Below are 11,694 nucleotides of genomic sequence, written 5' to 3'. Positions count from 1 at the left end.
AAAGGGGACTATGGGGAACCCTGTGGTTTTTAAGCTGTAGAGCTCCCCGCATCTCAAGGGGAGCCCAGAACCATCCAGGGCTAGAAGTATGGGCACCTCATCTGTCAGCTCCCTGTGGCCCAGAGACCCCAGGGACCCCTCCCCTGACGCCCCAAGCCAGCCTCAATGCATAGGAAGGCCTGGGCTGCCCTCTCCGGCGGCGACCCCGACCCCTGCTGGGATCCGGGCGGAGGCTGAAGGGAAAGGCCCAGGGCCCAGGGCCAAGTGGTGAGGGAAGGGAAAACCAGCCTAGGGCAGCCACGGACGGACGGACGCAAGTCCTTGCGAGGCTGACTCTGGCCACTGCGGTCTGCCCAACAAAGGGGAGAGTGTTTGCAGCCACCGCGTGACCGGAAGGGAAGGGCCGGATGACTGCCCCAAACTGCCTTAACGGCCTGTTCCCAAGAACTGAAGGAGGAAAGAGGAGACGGATGGCATGTCACAGAAGACCCCAGGAGGCCCTGAGCCCTGGGCAGCTGTGGGGGGGGGCAGAGGTGGGTGGCAGGGCGGTGGCTGCCATCGCATGGCTTGTCACCAGGAAAGATGGTCTGAGCCAAGCTGCTCTCGGTGATCAGGACACCTGACCCAGGACACCACGCCCCCAGCACGCTCTTCGCGGGGGCCCAAACAGAGACGAGCCAGATGCCCACCAACTGACGAACGAGCGGACAAGCAAAAAGTGATGCATTGTGCGACGGGATGTCATTCCCAGGCAGGAGGAAGGAAGCGGTGACTGGGCTACGACGCGGGTGAAAGCAGTGAGGGCAGCCAGTCGCGGAAGGCCACAGGCTGCAGGATCGATTCGGATGAAATGTCCTCAACGGGCAAATCCATAGAAACAAAAGAGATTCTCCAGGCTGGGGAGCGTGCAGATGATTGCTGAAGACTACAAGGATTCTCGGGGCGCCCGGGGGGCTTGGCCCGGTTCAGCGGACTCTTGATGTCAGCTCATGTCATGATCTCACGGGTGAGGACATGGAGCCCTGCGTCGGGCTCCACGCTCAGCGGACAGTTGGCTTGAGATTCTCTCTCTCTCTCACACACATACACACAGTCTCTCAAAAAAAAAAAAAATTTTAAGAAAAAAAATTCTTGGAAAAATGAGCAATTTAAAATCTTATTGTTGGTCTAGAAATAGCCGAGTTTAGCACCTACGCAGCAAGAACAATTATTTTGAGTAGGAAGCCACAGATGGTGGGAGCGCCCATCAGTAAACCGCATCATGAATAATAAAGTTGATTTGATTGTTGATTTTTGTGCCGTGTGCCTCAAGGCCAAAATTGTTCACGGTCAATGTTCAACACACGGTGGTTCTTCTTCTTCAGGAAGAACGGCGGCTCCGGTGATTACAGGCTGCCACAATGAGAATGGGCTGCCTGGAGGGGTGCGAGCTCCTGACCTGAGAAGTACTGAGGCTAGGGCTTGCTTACCAGCTGTCCACCCCGCACGCGCGAGGACTCCTAGGTCAGGTAAGGGTTTGGACCAGAACTTCCAGATCCTCCCCACTCCGTGAGCCCTTGATCCACTTCCCACCACCATAGAACTTCCCATATATGTTCCCACATAGGCGTCCACAATGTTCTCCGGTTTCAAACTTTGATTTTGATAGGACATGTGATGACAAGTTATTCGAACAATGGGGCATCTGGGTGATTCAGTCGGTCGGGCGCCGGACTCTTGATGTCAGCTCAGGTCTTGATCTCAGGGTTGTGAGCTTGAGCCCCACGTTGGGCTCTGCCCTGGGTGTGGAGTCTACTTAAATGAGACACACAAACTTGCATCTGAGTAGAAAAATGTCCCTTTATGCCTCAAGATTCTTCTGACCGGTCTAAGAATTCAACTGACATGAGACACATTAGCAGGAGACATCAAATTTAGTTACGGACGGGGGAATTCTCATAAACGTGAGAGATTCCGAAGACGGTTGGGCAAAATGAGGCGTATATGTCACCCCGAACTAAGGAGGAGGCCGTAGGGGTCTGGGGCTTCTAAGGGAAGGAAAGCAATTCACAGGAAGGTGGAAAAGAGTAAATATTTGGTAAACAAATGTTTGCTGGGCCTGTAAGGAAACAATGGGACACAGAGAAGAATTTTAACAGACTTTGCTAAACCCCTCCTGTCTACCACCCCCGGTTCATACTATACTGTAATCTGTGGCGAGGGCTTCCTTCCTGGAGCAGGTCCTCTATCTAAATTTTTTATGTGATTAGGGGGAATGTCAAAGTTTCTTTCTGAATCTTTTGGGCCTCAACTGTTTTCAGCTCAAAATCATCCACGTGCCAGAGTGGCACATCGTGGGACCATTCGGTCTGCACTCCCACATCCGGGAGTCTGGAGAGGATGAGGCCTCCGGGCCACCTTCCCAGATACTTCAAACTGGAAGAGGCCTTCCATGGGATGGGCCGTCAGTGGGAGGGATCCCGTTGGACTACCTCGCCCTTAACTCAGGGTCTGTCCAGAGCATACACATCACAACTGTCCAGGCGGCAATCCACTTGGGGTTTTTGAAAGGTTCCTCCACTGAGCCAAGGCTGAACACGAGACTTTCGCTCTGGTCCCACCACCAAGTCCTCCAGGAACACACTCTTCTCTCCCCAGAGAAAAGAGGCCAAACCCCAGACTCAGACCATCGCAGGGTCCCTACTTCAATGGATAACATCCCTGTCTTCAACAGGCAACATGCCTGCTCCTCAAGGAAGAAAGCAGAGCGGCCAGGCCCCGGAGCCTGCCATTCCACGGTGATGGCCAAGGAAACAGAGACTAGGAGGAGATCTGCAAGGGGCCCACTCGTGCCGTGAGGACAGCAGCGTGGGGGACTCGAGTGACAGCAAGCGGGAGGCAGGGAGTCACTGGAGAATGCTTCCCAGGGGAGAGGAGCCCCAAGGGAGGAGTCACACAGGCCCCCCACAGCTCCACTGTAGGAAAAAGAGCTTCCCTAAAGGGTGCGTGCAGGTGACCAGACAGGGGTGCGAGAGGGAGGAAAGAAAGCAGAGGTCCCGAGGCTCAGCTACAGCCCCCACGCCCGCCCCGCCCTCCAGCCCTGAGAATTATCCCGCTTGGGCCTCCGGCCAATGGAGCTATTGTCCAGGGCCCTTGCTCTGAATTTCCTGCCTGGCAACCTGAGGACCCAAGTGGGGGGTGGGGGCAGGGACCCGAGGTCTTTATTCCCTCCTGCTTCTATTCACCCATTCATTCATTCATCTATTCATTTGCTTATCAGGCACCAGCCTGAAAAGTCTGCGGAGATAGCTTCTTGGTGCCTTTCACACCGTGAGGTACAAGTGGGAACCTCCTTTGGCCAAGGCAAGATGTGTCCTGCGGTCTCTGTGGAAAAGGGACCATTAAGAGTCCTTTGTCCCAGGGCAGCCCCGATGGTGCAGCAGTTTAGCGCCGCCTGCAGCCCAGGACATGATCCTGGAGTCCTGGGATGAGTCCCGCATCGGGCTCCCTGCATGGGGCCTGCTTCTCCCTCTGCCTGCATCTCTGCCTCTCTCTCTGTGTCTCTATGAATAAATTAAAATCTTTAAAAAAATAAAAATAAAAGAATCCTTAGTCCCTAAGTCAGTTCATCAGTGGCTGACTGGGCACATGCTGGAAGGCTCGGAGAGCTGGGGGCCTAAAGGTCTTCCCGTGTATTGGGAGACACAGAACGCAGAACACCACTTACCCTGATACTTGATTTATTTTTAATTCATGAGAGACTCACAGAGAGGCAGAGACACAGGCAGAGGGAGAAGCAGGCTCCATGGAGGGGCCCCGATGTGCGAGTCAATCCCAGGACCCCGGGGTCACACCATGAGCCGAAGGCAGACGCTCAACCGCTGAGCCACCCGGACGCCCCACTCTGATACTTTAATGGTGATACTTATACGGTACAACAAAGGCCTTACGGGGCCGCCTGGGTGGCTCAGTCAGTTAAGCATCCAGCTCTTGATTTCAGCTCAGATCGTGATCTCAGTGTCCTGAGGTCAAGTCCCACTTCAGGCTCTGTGCTCAGCAGGGAGTCTGCTTGAGATTCTCTCTCTCTCCGTCTCTCTCTGCCCCTCCCTGCCTCAAATGAACAAATAAATGGTTTTTTAAAAAGACTTTATGAACATTAATTCATTTAGTCTTCCAGACACCCGGGTAGCTCAGTGTTTAAGCATCTGCCCTGGGCTCAGGGCATGATCCCGGGGTCCCGAGATCAAGTCCCTGCACAGGGCTCCCTGCATGGAGCCTGCTTCTCCCTCTGCCTGTGTCTCTGCCTCTCTCTCTGTGTCTCTCATGAATAAATACAAAAAAATGTTTTAAAAGAAAAAGAAATGATGGTGCGTGTACGGCAGGCCGGGGTAAACGGAAGGGTTCAACCAGATGGGGTCAGACCAGAGGCTAGGCCGCCTGAGGCCTGACTCATTCAGAGGACTGAGGGTCCCAGTACAATCACACAGTTGTAGCCACTCCGGCCCCGGTGGCTGGGACCCTCTGGCTTGGGGACGCCGGTCTGTTCGGGGGAGGTGAGGAGCTGCAGGAGGAAGAAGAAGAAAAGGGGTACAAACAGCTGAAGCACAGCCCTCCTTACAGAGAAGGCTCAGGGATCAAGGGCACGCATGGGGGGAAGCCATAAACTCCAGGGTATCTAGGCACGACCTGAGGCTAATCACCTGCCATAAAAGCAACCACAGCCCATGGAGAGGTGGGACAGAGGAGGGATCTCCCCAACAGCGAGCCGCCCCCAAGCCAGCCCTGCCCGTGCCACCCCCACCTGCTGGGGTGGAGGAAGTGAAAACAGGGAGTCACCGTCTGAGCCTCAATTCCCTCCTCTGATATTGGGGGCTGGCTAAACAGCCTCTGATAGTTCTGAATCTCCCAAGAACATCAAAAGCTTAAAAGATTCTAAGGAATTTGGCTTCAGTCCAAAAATAATGAGGATTTTTCTCTGACCGGGAGAGGCTAATGATGATAAACAGGGGGGCTTCTTGGGCACCTGCTGGCTTCTCCCTGGGTACACAGACACACAAAGCTGGACTCCTGCCCTCAGAGCACGTAGGAGGCAGGTGCTCTGCTAAAACGAATAACCCCTCGCAGGCCCGTCCCCGCCTGTGCACACACAACCTCAGCCCACACCACACAGCCCCCGAGCCATGCACACGCATGCCTGCACGCCTGGTCACGGTCGTCCTTGCCCTGCAGACACACACACGGCATCCTCACAGGAGTGTGTGCCCCCCACTTGCCCACCCATCGCAGCCACGCACACGCCTCTCTCCAACACACACACACACCCAGGTACAAGAGCCATGTCATCCACACCCCAACACACAGGTAACACATTATTGCTCACAAGTCTTGATTGCAGGTCACTGAGATCCAGCTCATAGGGGCTTCATGTAAGAGGTCGTTTATTTGCTCACACAACTGGGAGGACCAGGGGTGCATGTGACGTTTGGCATAGCCGAGAGGAAGGGCTCGGGGATGCGGGGCTCGGCCACGAGAGCAGGATTGTCTTCCTCTAGTCTTCTGGTTTTCCTCTGTGTTAGCCTCCTTCTGGGACACACCAGGTCCACGCTGCAGCAAGGATGACCACTAGACGGGATGCCGGGCGGGGGGCTCAGCCGTTGAGCATCTGCCTTCCACCAGGGCCTGATCCTGGAGTCCCAGGATCGAGTCCCGCATCGGGCTCCCTGCATGGAGCCTGCTTCTCCCTCTGCCTGTGTCTCTGCCTCTCTCTGTCTCTGTCTCTCATAAATAAATAAATAAATAAATAAATAAATAAATAAATAAATAAATAAATAAATAAATAAATAAAATATTAAAAAAAAAAAGGATGACCGCCGGAAGCCCCCCATCCTGCCCACCCCAGCTAAAGTCGCAAGGCTGACTCTTCCTGGACCCGCTTAGATCACGTGCTCATCCCGGAACCAATCTCTGTGGCCAATTTACCAATTTACAGCAGACTGTAATCTGGACCAGACCACATCTCCCGGGAGCCCCTGGAGGAGGGCAGTCAGCCCCACCCAACCTACATAATGGGTAAGGGTAGAAACAGGTGATTCACCAAAAAAAAAAGCGGAGGGGGGACACGATGTTGGGCAGGTAAAAACAACAGCTGTTCATTGCCTGTACTAAACCAAATGTACACAGAGGCAGGCGTGGAAATCTAGAGGGCTGCAAGGGTATAAAGATATGGGTGTGCACACTGAGCCCTTGTACAAATACAAATGCTGCCCGGCCAAAGCCTACTTTCTGCAGCTTATCAATGGAATATGGATTTCAGATAAAGAAGGGATCCAGACATATGCCACTAGGACTTCAAAGGAAGGGAAGAGCTGTTTTAAAATAGGTTTTACTTATTAAAAAAATAAGTAAATACATAAAATAGAATTAAATTAAAATAAAATAGAATTAAATTAAATAAATTAAATTTAAATTTAAATTAAATAGGTTTGGGATTGACTGAGAGAAATTCACAAAAAGAATATGGATGGAAAAAATGTGGAAATGCAAGGAGTCACCAGTCGGGAGCAGGAATCCTATGGAACGGAGAGCAGAAAGCCTCGGTGGTGAGGGGGCAGGTGGGATGGAGGGCGTCAAAGGCACCTCAGAGTTTACCCTGCAGGTTGCAGAGCCCCAGGAAGGTGTGCGGCAGGAGGGTGTGGGTTAGATGGTAGAGGCGAGGCTGGAGGTGGGGGCTACACAGGGGGCTCCTGCAGCACCCCACGAGGAGGTGTGGGGTGGCAGGAGCAGTGGGGTGGGAGCAGGATGGGGTCAAGCTACGCTAAGAAGGAAGAGCCAGCAGGACAGGGCAACTGATTGCAGGGCTGGGTCCAAGTGAAGGGAAGCGAGGAGGTGACTCAGGTGCACTTCAGCGGCCCCCGCCCACCCCAGCACCTGCTGCTCGGCCTGATGGGTGCAGGCATTTGCCGGAGCCGCCGGGCCTCCCCGGCCACCCAGTCCATCCTGCCAGCTCTTCACACACAGGCCGGGTCCTCTAGTGTCCGTGTCTGCTTCCCATCTCTGGGCCAGCCTCCGTCTGGCAGGGTCCCAGCCCAGAGTGGGTGTCGCAGGGGGTACGGCCCCTGCCTCCTCACCTCTGCTCGTCACCGTGCGCGCAAGCTCCCGGCTTCACTGCGGCCACAGCTCGGCAAGGCCCCCACGAGACCCGCGAGGTCCTCGGGGGAGCCCACGTCCTCCCTGCCGATGGTGATGGTGACACACCTGGAGCACAGTGTGATTCACCGGCTGGCGTCCACCGGGGAGTACGTCCTTGGATACGTGGAAGGGGGTGCAGAGAGATGTGTGGGGCGGGGAGGAGAATGGGAAGCCCGTGCGGACACACAGCCCAGGGCCCAGGACCCAGGAGGGCGGGTCCCGGAGGCTTGGGCTGCCCGGAGAGAAGACGGGCCATCACGCCAACGGGGGTACAGAGGGCTCGCCAGGAAGGGGGCCAGCGACAGGCTGCTCGCCCCAGCTACCACTTGACAAACGTTCGAGCTTCGTGCAAGTGGAATCCGCATCGTCTTCTGCAAAGTGGTGGCTTCCTCTGTGAGAGGATGGGTTGCACCAGAAGGCCAAGGGGACTTGAGTGTCAGAGTCACAGGGGTGGCCAGGAGCTCAGAAGCATGGCCTGAGGGCCTGCTATGTGCTCTGCTCTCCTCATCTCCTTTCAAAACCCTCCCTATGGGGCTCCTGGGCCGCTCAGTGGTGGAGCATCTGCCTTCAGCCCAGGGTGTGACCCCAGGGTCCCGGGATCGAGTCCTGCATCGGGCTCCCCACAGGGAGCCTGCTTCTCCCTCTGCCTGGGTCTCTGCCTCTGTGTGTGTGTGTGTGTCTCTTATGAATACATAAAATCTTTTTTTTTTTAATTTTTAAAGAAAAGAACTGGAATCTGAAACCCACGGATTCCTCACGGGTGGGACCGTCCCCACACAGTTCCCCCTGCCCCACAGCCAGGTGTGATGGAAGCCACAGGACAGTGAATGCAGTCAGAAGAATCTGGGAGCCACTTCGCAAGCATGTGACGTTGGGCAAGTGACTTCATCTCTCCGACCCCGTTCCCTTTCTTCAGCTGAAAATGCAGATAACGGTGGCCGCCCAGGAGGGCTGATGTGAACAGGAGACGGGACGGACCGGGGCCTGGCAGCGGCAGGGCAGTCAGGGTTAGCTGGACCCTGGCCACCCTCTGTGCCTGCCCCCTGCCTCTCCTAAAGCCTCCCCCTACTCAGCTTCCCCTCACCCCTCCCCCACCCCCGGAACTGGTGCTGGCACCGCTTTGACGCAGTGGCCTTGGAAGAAGTTAAGTCCTGGTCTCCCCCTTGCAGGATGGACCGGTGCCTCACGCGTCCTTGTGTCCTCCACCGTGTCTGGCCCACCCCCGGTGGGTGCCCAGGAGCCTGCTCCGAAGGGTGGAGGGCCGCTGACTAGAGGGAGGTGGCAGCTGGGGCTGCAAGGAGGACTCCAGAAAAGAGTGATAAAGGGAGAGCATGCAAAACTCTGCCACCATGCAAAACAGAAGCTTGCAAATGCAATTCCCAGGGAGCAGCCCATGCAAACTGAGCCCCGCCAGTGGACACCCTCAGGCCTTCCCCAGCTCCCACCCCATGGCCCCTTTCCCTGCCACCACGGTGGAGGTGGAGGTGGTGGTGGGAACAGCGGGGCTCCCGGGGGCAGCCCACATTCACGGAGTTCCCGCTAATGTCAAAGTGTCGGATCACTTGCAGATACCTGACCCGCGAGGGAGGCACCATTAGGCCTGTTTAACGGAGAGTCCTTCAAGCTTCACCTCAACCCGGGGTGAGTCCGCAGCCTGAGCACGCTCCCTCCGTGCTGACTCCTCGGGAGGCAATACCCAGCGGCCTCCATCCAGGGGAGCGGAGCTGTGGCTGCCCCAGAAGAAGTGGTCCGAGGCCACTTCGCTTATTTGAGTCAGCAGTTTGAAAAATCCATATATCCCATCATTCGATCGGTATTTGTGGAACACGGAAATCACCCCTCCTACCCCAGGGGTTCTGACGGATTTAGGGGATCTCTCCCCAGAGGGGAAGCGCCGCGAGGGCAGGGCACCTGACGCGTTAACAACCGCATTGGCCCAGGAAGGGCGGGCAGGTCCACGGAACACATGCGGACGAACTCACCCGTGAGCAGCTCAGGTCACGGGAAGCCCGCTCCCCACCCGACGGAGCCCAGCCTCCCTCCTGATCCCCTGGTCTCCGAGGGCGAGGGCGGAGGCCACCCCGAAGCAGCAGCACACAGGACGTGCTTCACAGGCCTTCAGGCGAGGCTGCTGACCCCCAAGGTAGGAATGGGCTCGGAAGGGGGGGCCGGGGGAGGGTCGGGGCTAGACCGGTGCAGCCTGGGGAAGGGGCATGCTAGCCCCCGTGGCAACTCCGTGTGTGTTTGCATGTTCCCTTCCCGACAGGATTCAGGCCAAGGCCAGTATCCCCCAGGCCAGGCGCCACCTCCTCTCCTCCCTTGACTCCTCCATACCCCAGGTGATCGTCCCCCCCCAGGTGATCGTTCCCCAGGTGATTGTCTCAGGAAACCCAGAGAAGCCTGAGCCACCGCAGAGGCAGCCCCAGCACCGGAGGCATGAGAAAGTCCGACCCAGGGAGAGGATCGTTCCCCTCCCCGATCTGTGCTTCTGACTCAGAAGTGTCCAGCTGCGGAAGCCGAACTCCCCAGGCCTCCTCCTAGATGCGGGGTGCATGGCTCCCACATCCAGCCACACTGACCCTCCACCCCCAGCCGGACCCTCTTCCACGTGGCAGCCAGCTCCGACGCCGCAAATTCTTTCTCTCCCTGCGCAGGTCTCCAGACCAGGGACTCTCCTTCTCTCCACTCCAAGCACCTCCTACAGGAAGCCCTCCTGGACTGCTCCCTCCCAGGCTTCTCCTTGCCCTCCAAGCCTAGACTCTGACACCCTCAGCTCTGAGCTGCTCTCCCAGGCTGGGGGCATGGGCTCAGGCGCCCCCAGAGGCCTAGGATTCCCCCCACAAGAGTAATCCTTGCAGAAACTGTGAAATAAGCATTATTTCCATTTGAGAGCTAAGGAAACAGCCTGGAGGTTAAGAAAAGCTTGTGCGTATGGTAGCAAATGGGAGAGGCCAAACCAGACCGCGCCGGCCTCTCAAGCCAAGTGTCTCCTCCAGCCTTACACCTCCCACCTCCTTCTCCATCCAAGATCCTAGCAGATGCCCGGCACTCCCCACACCATAGACTTTTTATGACCCCTTTCGAACTTCACGATTAAGCCTACGGGGAAAGTACAAACAGCCTCATTTTACACCTGAGGATAGGGGAGTTCAGACAGTCTCGAAATATTTCCTAAGGTCACAGCGCCCTGGAGTGTCAGGATGGAAATCGAACCCAACCTTTCTAGCTCTAAAAGCCAAAGTGAGGTTCCCCGGGCCCCTGGGTCCAGGCAGAGCCAGGCTGAGAGAGGCAGGAGACCCCAATGCCGATCCTCCAGGCGTCAGCCAGCGCCTCTGATAAAGGAGGCCGCCTTCCAGAGGGGGAGGCCTGTGGGGTGGCCCCGCTGATCTGGGGAGATCCGGAATCCCGGAGCAGCTGGGCACCGGCTGGCACCACCGACCTCCACCCTCGCGCCGTCCTCTGAGCCGACACGCCCTCAGGTCCTCTCTTTCCCTTCTGCACTTCCCCCCGCCACTGAGCACTCTGGGATTTGTGATTCAGTGAAATGAGATGGAGATTAATTTCCTTTTTTTTAAAAAAAAATATTTTATTAATTATTCATGAGAGGCACAGAGAGAGAGAGAGGCAGAGACACAGGCAGAGGGAGAAGCAGGCTCCATGCAGGGAGCCCGACGCGGGACTCGATCCCAGGTCTCCAGGATCATGCTCTGGGCTGAAGGCGGCGCTAAACCGCTGCGCCACGGGGACTGCCCGGAGATTAATTTCCATTTTGAGAATTGTGTTCAAGCGACTCCTAGACCCACGGAGACTAGTAGCTGGAAGACAGAAATCTGGAAACCGAATCGCACGTGTTCCGATCTCGGCTCAGTCTCCAAATCGTTGTGTGTCACAGGACAAGTCACTCGCCCTCTCTGCGCTACCGTCCTGTCTGTACAGTCAAGGAGCCGTACCATGTGTTTCTGGAACTCCTTTAATTTCATTTAAATTCTTTGGTTGTGGGGCGTCTGGGCGGCTCAGCTGGTTAAGGATCTGACTCTTGATTTCGGCTCAGTCATGACCTCAGGGTCCTGGGACCAAGCCCTGCGTCGGGCTCCACGGTGAGCACGGACTAAGGTTCTCCCTCTCCCTCGGCCCCTCCCCTCCGCCCTCACACTAAATCAACTCATTCGTTCATTCATTTGGTTTTCAGAACTTCGAATTTCCCAAAGTTATGGCAGCGCAGCGAAGACGGCATCAGACTTGAACTCATACTTGATTTGGGCTCTCGGCTTTTGTTCTCTCGTATGTCAAATAAATCATGTGAGGCCTGTATTTGTAGGAGCTTTCCCTCGCCTGTCAAGTCCCTGTAGAGGACCCCACCCGTGATCCCTCCCACTGCAGTAATAGCCAGGGAACGACACGCCGTCCCCTCCTTTCACTGAGCATGGAAAGGGGCGAAAGGAGAGACTGGACGAAGGACTGGCTCATCTGAGGAATAACAGGAGGGAAGGGGGTGCTCCCTGGGAGGAGCCCCTGGGCTGGGGCTGG

General features: G+C 56.2%; 1 long non-coding RNA gene across 5 annotated transcripts; it reads left to right on the top strand.

The window, feature by feature from the left end:
- On the top strand, window positions 1–11,478 carry LOC140617029 (uncharacterized). Of its 5 annotated transcripts, none has more exons than XR_012017308.1 (10): window positions 1–533; window positions 752–1,006; window positions 1,365–1,508; window positions 5,969–6,048; window positions 6,460–7,274; window positions 7,965–8,174; window positions 8,337–8,808; window positions 9,108–9,310; window positions 9,434–11,264; window positions 11,357–11,478. It is a non-coding gene; the product is annotated as an uncharacterized lncRNA (long non-coding RNA). The 5 variants fall into 5 exon arrangements; XR_012017306.1 differs by having other exon boundaries at window positions 1–1,006; window positions 9,434–9,506; window positions 9,822–11,264; XR_012017309.1 differs by having other exon boundaries at window positions 1–1,006; window positions 9,112–9,310.
- The last annotated feature ends 216 nt before the right edge of the window (window positions 11,479–11,694 follow it).

Source organism: Canis lupus, chromosome 25 (assembly GCF_048164855.1).
Source record: "Canis lupus baileyi chromosome 25, mCanLup2.hap1, whole genome shotgun sequence".
NCBI classification, from domain to species: domain Eukaryota; kingdom Metazoa; phylum Chordata; class Mammalia; order Carnivora; family Canidae; genus Canis; species Canis lupus.
The sequence above is the reverse complement of the archived record's forward strand: the minus strand, read 5'-3'. Positions and strand labels throughout refer to the sequence as shown.